The sequence below is a fragment of the Gopherus evgoodei genome, chromosome 1, assembly GCF_007399415.2.
Source record: "Gopherus evgoodei ecotype Sinaloan lineage chromosome 1, rGopEvg1_v1.p, whole genome shotgun sequence".
NCBI lineage: Eukaryota > Metazoa > Chordata > Testudines > Testudinidae > Gopherus > Gopherus evgoodei.
Window position 1 is genome coordinate 57937187 of NC_044322.1, and position 13047 is coordinate 57950233.

The window sequence follows — 13047 nt, forward strand, 5'->3', positions numbered from 1 at the left end:
CTATCTGTTTATGACACGAACTTTCTGAGCTTACGCTGTACAGTCCCCTTTGCGGTGCAAGACAGTATAATTTTGGGTTTATACTCCAGAGGGGGTGTGTGCCTGGGGAGCTGGGAGTTGCCTTAGCTGTAGCCTTTCCATTGCTGGTTCACTGCAGGGGCTGGACAGAGAGCCTGCATGTAACTGCAGCTGGGTGTGGCCCTACCTGCATGAAGGCTGGTGAAAGTGCTGGCTGGAGGGCTTTCATAGATTCATAGACTCTAGGACTGGAAGGGACCTCGAGAGGTCATCGAGTCCAGTCCCCTGCCCTCATGGCAGGACCAAATACTGTCTAGACCATCCCTGATAGACATTTATCTAACCTACTCTTATATACCTCCAGAGATGGAGATTCCACAACCTCCCTAGGCAATTTATTCCAGTGTTTAACCACCCTGACAGTTAGGAACTTTTTCCTAATGTCCAACCTAAATCTTCTTTGCTGCAGTTTAAGCCCATTGCTTCTTGTTCTATCATTAGAGGCTAAGGTGAACAAGTTTTCTCCCTCCTCCTGATGACACCCTTTTAGATATCTGAAAACTGCTACCATGCTACCATGCTTTGCAGCTTGTCATGGCAATACAATGTGAGAGGGAGACCAGCCTGGTGGGCCAGAGTGCTCAGTGGTACCCCAGTTCCAGGTGGCACCCCGGGAGGAACCCAGCACACAACCATATTAGATCTACTGTACTTACCTTATCTAAAAAATCAGTTATTTTCTCAAAGAAGGAAATCAGGTTAATCTGGTATGATCTCCCTGTGGTAAAACCAAGTTGTATTACATCATCTTTACTATTTACCATCATGAATTTAATTATTCTTTCCTTCACAATTTGTTCTAAAGCCTTGCATACTACTGAGGTCAGACTAACAGGTCTGTAATTGCCTGGACCACTTTTTTCCCCTTTCTTATACATAGTTCGCTATTCTATTATACAATGTTAGCAATTCTCCAGTCATACAGTACTACCAGTCCGCCTGATTTCAGTGCATTAAGCTCTCTAAGTTTTACTTCCACTTCAGATATGGTAATTTCCATTTCTAGAAACTCATTTCCAAACAACAATGAATATAGCCTCAAAAAGAGCCCTGGGAAGTAAATTTCTAGATTTATTTTAGATGTGGAAACGGAGGCACAGAAGATTATGTGATTTGCTCAAGTCCACAGAGGAAGACAGTGGCAGAGCAGAACTCCTGTCTCCTGAGTCCCAGCCTTGTGACTTAACAATAAGTAGATCTTGAATTTATTTGAAGATACACACACCCACCCACCCTTGTTTTTCTCAGATACAACATAATGTGAATTCCATTCACTAATGGAACCCATGGCTCATTATGCCTTTTGGTCATTAGCTGACCACTGTTGCTGTTTGCCTGATTTCAAATCCTGTTGAAGACGTTTACTTGCTATTCCTGTTACTCTTTTGGAGCAGAGCAGACAGGCAAAGTTTAGCGGCGTGTGGGTTGCTTCTGTTAAGAGGAGAAATTGAAGATCGGGTTCGGGTATCTTTGATGCAGTCCTGTTTATTTACAAAGAATGTGCAAAGCCCTGTGTTCCTGAATACAGGAGGAATAAAAAAAAAGGAGATAGTTTCTTTGCTCACAGCTTCAAGCCTTTTTCAGCCAGCAGTCAGCTCTAGCCAAGCCCCTATACCCACATAGTTTAAAATCCTGAGCAGCCTTACTTGTGCCTTTTGAAAGGGTGGGGCAGAGACAGTGGTGATACATGCCTGTGTCTGGGGGCTGTTATTGTTTCATAAAGGAACTTCAATGGTTCTTACAGCTGTCTTAAATGAAAGGTGGCAGTTACACCCCCCAGTTTCAATCAGTTTTAGCCCAATCCATACCATTATCTTTACTTAAATATGTTTTTACTTTTAACTGGATTATGCTTTTCCTGTCCTTATCTTTTATTTGGCCTGTGAACTCTTTGGGCAGCTTTTGTCTGCAAGGTGCTGCTCAAAATTAATTGTTTGCCTTGTAATTCTAGTCCCATCTAGCATCTTGCGTGTGTAGGCTCCTCCAAAGACTAGTCATCAATTATTCCACTGATGTTGTCACTTTCTATAAACTTTCACAGAACTCCTTGGTTTATTCCCCTTTCACAGAGGACTGCTCATTCTTTGACTTTCAGTAACATAAACTACTTCTGATTGCCACGACCAGCACACAGACACACACCCTTTTTTGTTTCATGCTGACAATGAAATGCTACTGAATACTGCTTTGAGACTCATTAAAATTCAGAGCAGCATTTGCTTACATGTTGATTTTGAAGTCGCCATGCTGGATGTGTTTAACATGTGGTGCTGGCTTGTTCTGGCAGTACCGTATGTCAGCTCCCCCTTTTATTTTTTTTTGTATGTGTTGCCTTGCCATACACAATAAACGTATCTGATGAGACCTTTCCCAGGGAATCCCTTTCCCCTTATTTTGTAATGTGAGATTTCACATTTATCTAAAGTTTGGAAATAGACTCTACTACCTAGGCTAACTCAGACTCAGCTCCCTTGGGACACTGTATGGGACTGGAGTCTGAACAGTAAATCTAATCATCACACACAGGAGTCAAGAGAGAAACATGATTCTCTAGAAGCCTGAGGGCAGAACTATTAGCCAATTCGAGTTCTAATCCCACCAGTGCCCTTTCTACACTAGATGAAAGTCTTGCAACAAACTATTGGCTGGAACAACATCTCTGCAATACTTGCATTCATGCACAACAGCCGTGCTAGGTATTTTACAGACTTCGGTAATACACTTAGGGCTAAGCCCTTAGCTTGGGTCTGACTGAAAATGACACATCCAGCACTTGTTTCTCCCCACAGAAGACAGAAAGCTGCAAAAGTTACAAATGCACCAGTTCAGCCTGCCCTCCTAACACCAGCTTCCAGTGCAGTGTTTCACCTTTTTCAGATGCTGCTCTGTATCAGACTCTCCAAATGCTCTGTGTCCCTGGCCTGAGCTTCCCATGCAGCAGAAATGCTTAATGCCCAGCACATCCTATATCACACATCTGCTCGTTAGTCTCTGCTTCTGGGAAACAGCTAAATGCTTACACTGCAGAGGAGACTTGACTGTTTCTGGAGTCAAGAATTCTACAGCTGCTCTGTGTAGACTCAGGATTGCAGCACTGGCTGCCAAAAGCATTTACAGAAAAGTAGATATTTATGTAATGACAAAACTAAAAACACAGACCAAAATAGCAAAGGTTTAAATGTATTGTACATCTTGGATTGGGTCCTTCTTTCTGATCTTTTATACATTGCTTGACTTCTTAGGCCCTGACCCACACACGGAGTCCCCTTGATGTCTGCATTTGTTTGGCTCCTAGCAGAAGAGGACCCTGCTTCTCACCACACCCTTTTCGCACAACTACATAGAAACAGTAAATAATTATACTTTCCCCTTCTAGTCAGTGTGATGTCAGGGAAGTGCCACTTGCCATGTTGGCATTTCAAGTCAAAACAGATTTCAGAAGATACTTAATGTCTAGACTTAATAACTTAAAGTACTTACTTAGGACTTTCATGCACCGATCTCAAAGCATTTCTCAGGCGGACAGATGCAATTACGGAGGGGGTAACTGTAGCACAGAGAAAGCAGCAAAGAATCCTGTGACACCTTATAGACTAACAGACGTTTTGGTGCATGAGCTTTCGTGTGTGAATACCCACTTTGTCAGATGCATGTAGTGGAAATTTCCAGGGGCAGGTATATATATGCAGGCAAGCTAGAGATAATGAGGTAGTTCAATCAGGGAGGATGAGGCCCTGTTCTAGCAGCTGAGGTGTGAAAACCAAGGGAGGAGAAATTGGTTTTGTAATTGACAAGCCATTCACAGTCTTTGTTTAATCCTGAACTGATGGTGTCAAATTTGCAGATGAACTGAAGCTCAGCAGTTTCTCTTTGAAGTCTGGTCCTGAAGTGTTTTTGCTGCAGCATAGCCACCTTAAGGTCTGCTATAGTGTGCCCAGGGAGATTGAAGTGTTCTCCTACAGGTTTTTGTATATTGCCATTCCTAATATCTGATTTGTGTCTGTTTATCCTTTTCCGTAGCGACTGTCCAGTTTGGCCGATGTACATAGCAGAGGGGCATTGCTGGCATATGATGGCGTATATTACATTGGTGGATGTGCAGGTGAATGAACCAATGATGGTGTGGCTCATCTGGTTAGGTCTTGTGATGGTGTCGCTGGTGTAGATATGTGGGCAGAGTTGGCATCGAGGTTTGTTGCATGGATTGGTTCCTGAGCTAGAGTTCCTATAGTGCGGTGTGCAGTTACTGGTGAGAATAGGTTTCAGGTTGGCAGGTTGCCTGTGAGCGAGGACTGGTCTGCCACCCAAGGCCTGTGAAAGTGTGGGATCATTGTCCAGGATGGGTTGTAGATCCCTGATGATGCGTTGGAGAGGTTTTAGCTGGGGACAGTATGTGATGGCCAGTGGAGTCCTGTTGGTTTCTTTCTTGGGTTTGTCTTGCAGTAGGAGGCTTCTGGGTCCACGTCTGGCTCTGTTGATCTGTTTCCTTATTTCCTCATGCAGGTATTGTAGTTTTGAGAATGCTTGGTGGAGATTTTGTAGGTGTTGGTCTCTGTCTGAGGGGTTAGAGCAGATGCGGTTGTACCTCAGTGCTTGGCTGAGGTACAGACAACTATTTCAAATTTGATGACAATATGTATCTCCAGATCAGTGGCACCGCTAGGGCACCCGCATGGCCCCACAATATGCCAATATTTTTATGGCCGACCTGGAACAACGCTTCCTCAGCTCTTGTCCACTCACGCCCCTTCTCTACCTACGCTACATTGATGACATCTTCATCATCTGGACCCATGGGAAGGAGACTCTGGAAAAATTCCACCATGATTTCAACAGCTTCCACCCCACCGTCAACCTCAGCCTGGATCAATCTACACGGGAGGTCCACTTCCTAGACACCACGGTGCAAATAAGTGATGGTTACATTACCACCACCCTATACCGAAAACCTACCGACTGTTATGCTTACCTTCATGCCTCCAGCTTCCATCCCGGGCACATCACACGATCCATTGTCTACAGCCAAGCACTGAGGTACAACCGCATCTGCTCTAACCCCTCAGACAGAGACCAACACCTATAAAATCTCCACCAAGCATTCTCAAAACTACAATACCTGCACGAGGAAATGAGGAAACAGATCAACAGAGCCAGATATGGACCCAGAAGCCTCCTACTGCAAGACAAACCCAAGAAAGAAACCAACAGGACTGCACTGGCCATCACATACTGTCCCCAGCTAAAACCTCTCCAACGCATCATCAGGGATCTACAACCCATCCTGGACAATGATCCCACACTTTCACAGGCCTTGGGTGGCAGACAAGTCCTCACTCACAGGCAACCTGCCAACCTGAAACATATTCTCACCAGTAACTGCACACTGCATCATAGGAACTCTAGCTCAGGAACCAATCCATGCAACAAACCTCGATGCCAACTCTGCCCACATATCTACACCAGTGACACCATCACAAGACCTAACCAGATGAGCCACACCATCATTGGTTCATTCACCTGCACGTCCACCAATGTAATATACGCCATCATATGCCAGCAATGCCCCTCTGCTATGTACATCGGCCAAACTGGACAGTCGCTACGGAAAAGGATAAACAGACACAAATCAGATATTAGGAATGGCAATATACAAAAACCTGTAGGAGAACACTTCAACCTCCCTGGCCACACTATAGCAGACCTTAAGGTGGCCATCCTGCAGCAAAAAAACTTCAGGACCAGACTTCAAAGAGAAACTGCTGAGCTTCAGTTCATCTGCAAATTTGACACCATCAGCTCAGGATTAAATAAAGACTATGAATGGCTTGCCAATTACAAAACCAGTTTCTCCTCCCTTGGTTTTCACATCTCAACTGCTAGAACAGGGCCTCATCCTCCCTGATTGAACTACCTCATTATCTCTAGCTTGCCTGCATATATATACCTGCCCCTGGAAATTTCCACTACATGCATCTGACAAAGTGGGTATTCACACACGAAAGCTCATGCTCCAAAATGTCTGTTAGTCTATAAGGTGCCACAGGATTCTTTGCTGCTTTTACAGATCCAGACTAACACGGCTACCCCTCTGATACTTGTAGCACAGAGAGGGTAGCACAGTGCCTTGCTGGCAGCAATGGAAGTAGAATCCAGCTCTTCGAACAGAACTTGCTCTGTTATCCTAGCCACTGGACTGCACTGTTTATCCATATTTGCTGTCACTGAGCAAAGTTATCCTCACGCATACTGATTGCTGGAAGCAAAGGCAAACCTTGCTGCTGATTCTCTTCAGGTGTTTAATTAGCTTGTTTTGTTTAATATTTGGCTGATTTTTCTGTCCAGTTTCGTGCAGCTTTACTGCTGCCAGCTTTGTTTAGTGTTCCAGTCTAACTGCTACCATCAGCTCTTACTGCTACGATGGTCTGCTTATTTTGCTCACCACAAAGATGGCTCCCATTAATTTCAGGAGCTACAGAAACTGAGTATGCAAATCTACTTTTGCTCAGTAAGTATAAGAACATTAATTCTCATGTGTGTGTGTTTTTTGCTGACCGGGGTACTTTGTTCTTTCTGTGGTGGTGCTGTCTGACTGTATAGTCATGGTGTCTCTCTTAACAGCATTTCTTTCATTTCCGTTTGTTTTTGGCTTTGTTTTATTTTCTCTCAGAGGCTTCTTTCCCCTCCTCATCAGTTGTGCTGTTTGACAGCAGTTACACCTACCTGCACCCATCCAACAGGAGCTAGTCCAGCACCACTTTGCTGATAAAGTTCCAGCAGTTTGCTTTGTTCACTTGAGCTGTAACAATGTTGATTCTATCACCTGTGTTGAGGTTTTCAGCCTACATCTGTATTGTGGTTTAGCCAAATGGCAGGAACACAATAAGTTCTGGAGACATTTAGGTGAAAGCTGTTGTGTTATGTTTAATAAGGTTTGGTTAGTGGAACTGATGTTTCCCATTAACCAAACCTTCTACTCAAGCTGTCCTCTACTTGAGCTTGTAAACACAGGACCTGATTCTTGACTCAGGGCATGGCAACACTTGCAGATGTAGAGCGCTTTGAGTTAAACCAGCCTTTGGAGAACGCAGTAGGGAAAGCACTGCAGTCTGTCCACTGACAGCTGCAAGCGCACTGGCGTGGCCAGATTTGTGGAACTTGCAGCGGCATTGGGAGCAGTGCATTATGGGCACCTATCCCATAGAGCACCTCTTCCCATTCTGGCGCTGTGGCTTGTGGGAAGGGGGTAGGAGGTGCGGGGCATTCTGGGTCCTTTCCCAACAGCCTGTGATGCATCGGTTCGCATCTCAGCAATCCCTGTGCTTCCATCCACATTTGACACCATCTTCCAACATTTTTTGTGCTCCACGCTCTGTCTTCCCTTTTGGTTTGCGGAAATGAAGCCTGAACTACTGAGGAATATGCTGACGAGTCTCTTCAGCATGTCATGTTTGGCAGTCGAGTTATTCCTTAAGATCCAAACTGACAGTGAGGACTCTGACAATAATATTGACTCAAGTAGCGCATACGACATGAGATTGCTTGTGGCATTCACGGACATGATCACCACCGTGGAACGCTGCTTCTGGGCTCAGGAAACAAGCACTGAGTGGTGGGATCACATCGTCCTGCAAGTCTGGGATGACGAGCAGTGGCTGCAGAACTTTCGGATGAGGAAAGCTACTTTCATGGGACTGTGTGAGGAGCTTGCCCCCATCCTGCAGCACAAGGACATGAGATTGAGAGTTGCTCTGCCAATGAAGAAGCGGGTGGCTATTGCAATCTGGAAGCTGGCAACTCCAGACAGCTACTGATTGGTCACTAACCAGTCTGGAGTGGGAAAGTTGACCGCTGGAATCATGTTGATGCAAGTTTGCAGAGCCATTAATTGCATCCTGCTCAGAAGATCCATGACTCTGGGTAACGTGCATCACATTGTGGCTGGCTTTGCACAAATGGGTTTCCCTAACTGTGGAGGGGTGATAGATGGGACGCATATTCCAATTCTTGTACCAGTCTCCGAGTACGTTAATCAGAAGGGGTATGTCTCTGTGGTTCTCCATGCGCTTGTGGATCACCATGGGCATTTCATTGATATTAATGCAGGCTGGTCCGGAAAGGTGCATGACACACGCATCTTTTGGAAAACTGGCCTGTTCAGGAAGCTGCAAGCCGAGACTTTTTTCCCAGACCAGAAGATCACTGTAGGGGAAGTCAAAATGCTCACTGTGATTTTTGGAGGCCCCGTTTACCCTTTAATGCCATGGCTCATGAAACTCTACACAGGGAGCCTTGACAGCAACAAGGAGTGGTTCAACTACAGGCTGAGCCAGTGCAGAATGACTGTGGAGTGTGCTTTTGGCCATTTAAAGGGCCACTGGTGCTCTCTGTATGGAAAGCTGGACCTTGCCGATGACAACATCCCTGCGGTTATATCCGTGTCTGTACCCTCCATAACATTTGTGAAGGGAAGGGTGAAAGATTCAGTAGAATCTAGAAGTCGCTGTTGTAGATTTTTAAGAATCAAGTCTGTGTACTTTTTCAGTTGTCTTAACAAACACTTCGTGTCCTCTTCACTTAAGGATTCAATATAAATGCCTTCATTAGTCAACTTCTGGACTGAAGTCTTTGCTTCTTCCAGTACTTTTTCAATGGATAGCTCTCTGATTGATCCAAATGTAGCTTCTATTGCTGAACAAAGATCTACTACTGTTGTAGCAGAGGCCTGGATGGCATTGTTTAATGACCCAAGTAGTTTCAAGAGTAGACTTACAAGAGAGAATGGCAATAGTCTTCTCTGAACATAGTAGCAAAAGTAATCCACCAGCCTCACTACTTAGATCCATCCCATCTTGCTAGATACTTTCCAAAGCCAGTAATAATGGCTGGAATAATTTTAGACAACAGCCAAGGATCACTCATGAGAAAGCCAAAGGGTTTTCCCAGGTTGGACTAATTTGAACTTCAGTCCCAGTGTATCTTCTATATTTTCCAAGATATTCAGTCTTTTTGGACTCTTGCTGGAAAAAGAATATAATGAAGACATTAAATTTATAGCTTTCTTAATGTCTTTTGAAGAGTCTGCAGCTTGTCCTAGCACTAGTTGGAGTAGATGGCCTCTGCAGTGTGTATAGGAGAGATTAGGGCTACACTTTTCCTTGAGTAAAACTTGTACTCCACCATGTCTTCCAAAGAAGTTTGCAGCTCCAAATGCTCAAGCAGCCATCTGTTTGGGGTCCAACTGACAAGCATTTAACTCTAAGATGTGGGTTGTCACAGATGCAGCCAATGTGTCCTCTATAACTTGAACCTCTAGAAATGCATCTACTGGCTTACCACTGACATCAAGATAACATACACAATGACTTATTACTTGATGCCCATTTGCATCGGTGCATTCATCAGCCATGTATGCACATTTTTTGAATGTGGTGAGAGAGTTCTTCACTTTCTCAACTGTTGAGTCTTTCACTGTTGCACCACATGCTTCTAGCCAGTCAGTTGAGTTTCTTGCAGAAAGATAATGAGCATTTGCTGGTCTTGTTTGGAACCAGTGTTCAACTTCAGTGACATTCACTTAACATTGGACTCCAGTTTGCAGTGTGTGGTATCTCTTGCTTAAATAGAAAGTATGATGCCACAGCCATGTTTGTTTGCATGAACTGTGTTGTGTCTTCAGCATTCCTAACAGCCTCATTAATACTCACCGGTCTTGTCCTTGGTCAGTGAAGACTCAGAGTTCAGATGTGCTTTCTCATGAGTTCACTTCCCAAGTGGGGGGCAAGAAGGCACCTTGCTTGTTCCTCCAGCTCCTCATTGTTCACTCTGGCCACTATTGTTTGCTGTGCCACCGTTCACCCCATCGTTCTGTTGCCAATGGCCCTGCGCCATCACCTTCTGCTGCACCAGTCACTGTGACCTTTGCAAGTTGGTCTCTTGAGGTTCCACCCAGCTCTCAGTGATTTCAGCTGAGCTCTCAGTGGGGGAACCTTGCTGTTAGTACAGATTGGGCTGTCTCTTCCACAGAAACACTGTCCCACAGCAGGTCTAATCAGTTAGACCTGATTATCAGTGATTTCAGCTGTAGTGGTCACTTAATAAAACAAAAGACTATCTATGGAGCCTAATCAGCTCTGTCTTTAAAGATCAGTTCAAATAGGGTCTGGTGAAATGGTACTTGTGATTCAGGCAGACTATCAGCCAAAACACCTATCCCCACCTTCTCTCTTGATGCCCTCAATCAGCACAGGCTAAGTACAGTTCTACTGCCCTTTACTCATACAATGAGAATAACAACATTTCATTACCCCCCGCATTCAAGTGATTTGTAACCCAACCCCAGCCAAAATCTATCACTTGGGCAACACAGCTCTGTTTGCTGGATACCCAGGTAGGTTAGGTATGAATATAAATACAATCTGGTCCTGAAGCCTTCCCCCCAGCCCCCAGCTCATTGTTAGTTGTCAGGGAGAGCTCACTGAGACTTTGCTTACAAATCATCATCTGAAATTATTAGGTTGGCCATCCTCAGGGAAATGAATGCACTGACATTGTCATAAAAAACAACAGCTGTATAAGGAAGCTAGTCTATGTTCATACTTTTCAAATCTATGATACTTTTCAGATACATATATTTCATCATACACTGTATATGCTTTTAAAGTGTGTATTAATGTTTCAATTTCAATTCAGATCTTCAAACAATCACTAAATTGGCAACTAAATTGTGTAACTAGTTCACAAAACTGGCTGGGGGTGGTGTTGAGAAAATTCAAGGGGGGTGTAGGGAAATCCCTGCCCTCATCCCTGGCCCCACCCCAGAGCCTGCACCCTTAGCTGGAGGCTTCACCCACCCTGCACCCCAACCCTCTGCCCCAGCCCTGAACCCTGTCCCACACTCAGAACCCCTCAGCCCTCGCCCCACCCTACAGCTTGCACCCCCAGTCAGAGCCCTCACCCCCCCTGCATCCCAACCTTCTGCCCCAGCTCTGAGCCCCCTTCCACACTCTGAACCCCTTGGCCCCACCCCCACCACATGTCACCTCCATATTGGTGCTCATAACAAAATTCATTCAGCATAATCTAAAAAGTTAGAGGGAACATTGCTGGTGACTTGATGCAAATTCCTGCACACTCAGTTTCCTGGCCAGCTTTTCATGCTGTAGCGAGTCAATAGAAGGGATGAGTGACCCTCAGGAGGCTGAGGGTTCACAAACTGCAAAAAAATGCCCCACTCCAACAACTGACTGCATATGGCCAGATCACTTATATGGTACCTCACTGATTTCACCTGGCTCTACTTGGGCACAGGGGTCCATATGCTTGCAGTCAATTGCAGGATTGGGATCCTAGTTCCTTTAAAAATATTTTTTCCTAACTAACAGTAAGTCTGTGGTCTGTATCGGGTATAGAGAACACCATACAAAATGTAGAGCAGCATGAGTGGTTGCTTATACAGAGCACGGAATACTATTTATTTTCCCCATAGATCTTATTTTCTGCTCCCATAGCATTTTTCAGACTCTGGCCTAAAAAGATTTACTTGGAGGGGAGCTGTGTTTCCAGCCTAACGCAATGATGTTTTTATGCAGCAAAAATTAGATGACTGCCCAAATCGTTATAGTAGTTCCATCAGTGGAATCTGGAAGAACATACCATACCCAGAAGGAAAATGTTCCCTGTTAATAAGAGCATGAGACCTGTGTTCTTTGCAATCCTGTTGCTGATCCCCATCCAGAAGTCTGTGGTATGTGAGCAAGTCCACCACTGGAAAGATTGTTTTTATTTTTAGCTTTTTAAATGTCCCCGAAGTCAAATTGTTTACATCTTAAAGTCTGGCTGTCAATATACTACACGGTATTGTCATAAATAATGGTGTTTGTGTCTGTCTAGATGTAGATGTGATCTTGACATTAGGATGGGTTTTTAAGGGTAAAATACTATTGCTCCTTTTCTTGGCACCAGTGTTTCCCCTCTGCTGAGCAGTAGCAGGTGATGGTGTTTTGCAGGTCACTTCCTGGGGGAAGAGAAATCAGTGATGCAGAGTCTGGGTATAGTCTAACAGTAAAGGTAATTTTCTTTATTTAAACACATACACTAGTCCTGATAGGAGATGACCCAACCACATGTAGAGCAATCCCTTCCTTCAGGTATCCCAGTTTAATACCAATGCCCAGTTCCCGTGGAGCAACTCTGCCTGGGTGTGGAACTGACTCTAATCAGAGACCAAGGCAGAGAACAAACTCTCTGACTATTTGCACAGCTTTATCTCTCCTGATGCTGCCTCTACACACAGCCTTTCATAACCAGAACCAATAACACCACAGCATGTCTTCCCAAGAGTCAAAACGTGTTTGCATGCTAAGAGAAAGAACATGGAAGTCTATGTGTGACAGTGCTACATAGGAATGTCTGCCTTAACAATGTTTTCTGGGAATGGGCCTCTGAGATGACAGAAGGAAGGGAATCAAAGAATGCACAGAATCATTCTTTTCCAGAGCTTGACAACTATAGCACTAGGAGAGCAAAACAGGTGAACTTGAAACTGCAGAGTTGCAGGAGGTTCCCTATCTTGCAGGGTGAATTCCATTCAGTAACAGTTTGTCCTAGTGTGGTGGTTCTCAGGGCACCCAGGACTGAGAGTCACCTTGTTAACTTCCTGCCTCCAGTGAGAGGGAGCACCCCAACAGTCTATTAGCCATCCAAACACTCTCCTCTGGGCAATGCCAGCCCCTACTTTGCCTTGCAGGTTTACCATAGGTGGACTCCAGTCCCTGAGCCCCTTTGAAGTGTTCTCTTGTAGTGTCCAGCCCTTCATCTACTGAACACTCATACAAATACCAGGTCAGCTGTCCCCAAGGGAAGAGAGCACACTCCACCTCAGAACCAGCACTTTGCTTAACACCGCAGCACTGAGGTATATTGATAGTGGAAACAAGGATACATTTATTTTCAAAGATTTCACAGCTTGTG